Source organism: Galeopterus variegatus, unplaced genomic scaffold, assembly GCF_000696425.1.
Source record: "Galeopterus variegatus unplaced genomic scaffold, G_variegatus-3.0.2 Scaffold4361, whole genome shotgun sequence".
Taxonomy (NCBI): domain Eukaryota; kingdom Metazoa; phylum Chordata; class Mammalia; order Dermoptera; family Cynocephalidae; genus Galeopterus; species Galeopterus variegatus.
The window spans coordinates 26,463-31,041 of record NW_007730472.1 but is presented as its reverse complement, the minus strand read 5'-3'; positions in this window follow the sequence as shown (position 1 = coordinate 31,041).

The window sequence follows — 4,579 nt, the reverse complement described above, 5'->3', positions numbered from 1 at the left end:
TGCTGCTTGAAAATTCTTCCCAGCAAATATCCTCATCCATCACTTTTAAGTTACACATTCAATGAAGCACTCTATCATGGACACACCACACTTTAGCCAAGTTCTTGGCCAGCTGATAACAAAGATGACTTTTGCTCCAGTTTCCAATAAGCTCCTCCTCATCTAAGACCTTCTCAGATTGACCTTTACTGACCATATTTCTACTAGTGTTCTGGTCATCATCACTTAATCAGTCTCTAAGACATTCCAAGCTTTTCCTGGTCTTCTTGTCTTCTAAACCCTCACCAGAATGTAGGCTTTTTCTAGCCTGCTCCTCCAAACTCTTCTGCCCTCTGTCCATCACCCAGTTCCAGGACCACTTCCACATTTTCAGGTATTTATCACTAGTAACACCCCACTTCTGGTTCCAATTTTCTGTATTAGTCTATTTCTGTGACTTGTAACAGAATACCTGAAACTGGGTAACTTATATAGAAATGAAATTTATTTCTTACAGTTTGGAGGCCAGGAGGTCCATGCTCTAGGGAGTCCATGTGGGAAGGTCCTTCTTCTAGGTGGGAACTCTCTACAGCAATGCAAGTTGTCACATGGTGAGAATGGCAAGATTCACTCATGTACTCACTATGAAACAACCAGGCCACATCCATGATAACTCATTACTCTATGAATGGAATAATCCATTCATGAGGTCACAGGTTTCACAATCCAATCACCTCCCAAACGCCCCACCTTTTAAGTATTATAATTAGATTTCCCCTCTTAACACTGTTACAGTGGGGATCAACACAAAAAGTTTTGCCGAACACATTTCACCCATAGCAGATAGTAACACCTTTAATAGAGCATCCCACCTCGAAAAATGGTGTTTGGGTGAGAATGGGCTACATATGACCTTTTATATGCCCAAATCTTTATTCACAATGCTGAGAGAGTTGCTGTCTTACTTTGCTTCAGTGTTATTATTCCCCATCCTTTGTCTTGTTGAACATCATTAAGAAATAATGTTGAGGGGAGAACTTGTAATTTATCTCTTTAATGAGGTGCACGAGTATCTCTGAGACATTGCTGGAGATCATGAGATTACACCAAAGCAATGGACATCAAAGGGGATTGCTCTTCCTCAGAAAAGCTGCTCTTAGTTTCGGTTTGATGAATCATTCTAGTGGTAGTCAGAGATAAGAACATTCAGACTCAGCAAGGCAGGCTGCGGGTGTTTCATTAAATGCAATTTTTTTTTCCTGGACTTGAAGTAGGAGATGCAAATCATTTGTATAACACACATGAACCATGTGAGGAAGCAAAGCATGGACCAGCCACCCCATTGTGGAAGGAGATACTATGGAGAGGTTAACATTTTCATAGTGGTTGTAGGTGCCATCAAGAACAGCTGAAAGCTCTTTCGATCTGCCGTTCTGTTTCGTCCTAGACATTAGAAAGACACTGCAACTGACAGATGAGTTGGGGAAGGCTTGCTAGTTAGTACAGACTTTTTTGGCTATTTTTTTTCTTTTTTTTTTTTTTTTTTTTTTCCTTTTTCCCCATTGTGGAAGGAGATACTATGGAGAGGTTAACATTTTCATAGTGGTTGTAGGTGCCATCAAGAACAGCTGAAAGCTCTTTCGATCTGCCGTTCTGTTTCGTCCTAGACATTAGAAAGACACTGCAACTGACAGATGAGTTGGGGAAGGCTTGCTAGTTAGTACAGACTTTTTTGGCTATTTTTTTTCTTTTTTTTTTTTTTTTTTTTTGCCAGTTTTGATGGGCTGGACTGATGGGCAGGGTGATGGCACGTTGAAAATCCTTTGGCTGACAATTTTCTAGAACTCAATAAATCAGCTTAGGTATTGAGAAATTGACTCCAAACCGATTTGGTTTGGGTAAGTTTTCTCTCCTTTCTTTCTATCTCTCTCCCTTCTTTCTACTTTCCCTCCCTCTCTCTTCCTTTCTCTCTCTTAGCCAAGAACTCTCTTTGGTGTGTACGTGTATATGGTCTATACTTTGATGCATACTTTTGTGCGAGATGGATTTAAGGAAGAGCGGGTTTATATTTTTGTTCTTAGTATTATTTTAAAGTACACATGTGGGTAGTAACTTGCAAACTGAATATGGGAATTATTTAAATTTCATTCCAATGAATTTCGCTGTCAAATCCCTTGGTCATCATAGTCTCCACATGCCCCACCCCCACGCCCCATTGTATACAACCATTAGTCATCCTAGAATAATCATAGAGTGTGTTTTCTGAACGTGGACCAATGAAAATAGGTAGACTAATTCAAGTAATGTCCTCTTTTCTGGTGATTCAAATTCATTGTGCATAGACTTTCCGAGATTAATCTTCTAGGCTTGGCAGAACCTTGGGACTATTCTCTTGTCCAGGCGTGTTTAAAGGTAGGTTTGGAACTGGGACTTGGCATAGAAGAAATTCCTTAAAAATTAATCCAAGAGCCCCAGGACTTGGCTTAGCAGGAGTTCTTTTAAAAATGGCCAGCAGAATGAATTCCTTAAGAGATCAGGATTTGTGCAGTAACAGCTCTGGAAAATCAGTTTTAAAATGTCGGAAGTAGGGATATGGCTCCCAAATTCAATGAGAATTTTACAATAGGAGCTAAGTTAATAAACGCAAAAATAACACTCTTTTATTTTCTTTTCAGGACCTTGTGTATCTTCTGCCAAAGAAAATAAAAAGCTACATAATGAAGCCCAGGTAAAGGAAGTCATAAATTACATTGAATCTATTGGATGATTTGGGGTCACTGTGAATTCAGCCTGATAGATATAAATTCCTTTATGTGATTAACCATCATATGTCTAAGTTGATATTGTGGACTTAATAAGTCTATGATAAATAAAAAGAAAAGTAGGAGAGATTTAGGCTACTGATGCAAGTATAAACTAAATTTCTAACATACATGTATGATTTTAAAGTATTGTAACAGCAATGAACTCTAGTGAGATGAAGTGTTTCTGTAGCTACGGTGATTTGGCAGGAGGAAAAGTTCTGGGCATATAGACCCCACCGTCAAGACATACAGAGTCTTGAGGGAACATTTGCTGAAAGCAGCGAGTTGCAATTGCATATGTTTAGCATTGTTTCAGAGTATTTATAAAGGGCTCTGGCATCAGATGGGATCAATGACCATTTCTATCCTCTTTCCTGGAGGAAATATTTGAGGTGGACTTTGAGGTATGAATAGAGATGAGACAGAGACTGAATCCACAATTTAAATGTTCAATATACATGACCTGACAATTGAATAGAAATTGAATGGGAAGAGGGTTATGTATTTTCTGGAGAAAATGGGAACTTAGTTGTGGCTGAATAAAATTATAGTGTGAACTACCTTGGTCTTCAGATTCCAGGCTCCTTCTCCTGAATTCAGTTATTTTGCAACATTTCCTTTTTCTTTAACTCAACGATTCCCTTTTGTTTGCTTCTTGTTTCTCTTTTCCCCCCAAAAATATTTCTTCACCAAAGCTGCTCTCCACACACTGTTTTTCCTGAGTAATGATAAATTACATCTATTTCTGCTTTTTAAGTTTTTTTTTAAAATTTTTAAATTTCTTTTCAAAACCTACATATAAAAATTATATATATTTATAATGTACAAGATGATGTTTTAAAATATGTGGGCCTCGTGGAGTGGCTAAATCTAACTAATTAACATATGCATTACCTCATATACCTACAATATTTTTGTGGTGAGAAAGTGTAACATTTACTCTCAGCAATTTTCAAGTATACAATACTTTGTTATTACTTGTAGTCACCCTGTTGTATAATAGATCTCTTGAACTTACTCCTCCTGTCTAACTGAAACTTTGTATCCGTTGTACATCATCTTCACACCCTCTGTAGCCTCTGGTAACCACCATTCTACTCTCTGCTTCTATGAGTTTAATTTTTTCAGATTCCACATATGAGTGAGATCATGCAGTATTTAATTTTCTGTGCCTGGCTTATTTCACTTAATGCAATGTCCTCCAGATTCACACATGTTGTTGTAAATGACAGGATTTCCTTCTTTTTCATGACCAAATATTATTCCATTGTGAGTATATACCACATTTTCTTAATTCTTTCATCTATTGGTGGACACTTAGATTGACTCCATGTCTTGGCTGTTGTGAATAGTGCAGGAATAAACACACATTCACACCCATTTAAATGTGAATTAAAGTCAGTATTCTCCCTCTTCCAGGGGCTTGACCTCAGGAATCTTATCACTTCTTGCCCATGAAATGCTTTCCCTCTGAATACACATTTTCAGACTTCACCTCCTGGAAAAGCATTTATTTCATGTGAGTTGAAAACCCAGGAGAGCATCTCTCGAGCACTCAACTTTCAACAACCATTCAACAACAATGGCCAACACTTGGAAAGAGAAATTCATGAGCTGAAGCTTTCCCTTGGGAGACTCATCTGGTCTCCAGTGACCTGTGCTGTGTTTAAAAGATGCTTTAGGAAGGTAGTTCCAGAAAAGCATATCACTCGTAAAATCCATGCTTGCTTTTCAGGAGCCACCTGATCTTCCTGTCCTATGTGTGCTTACTCTGGAATACATGTCAATCACATGGG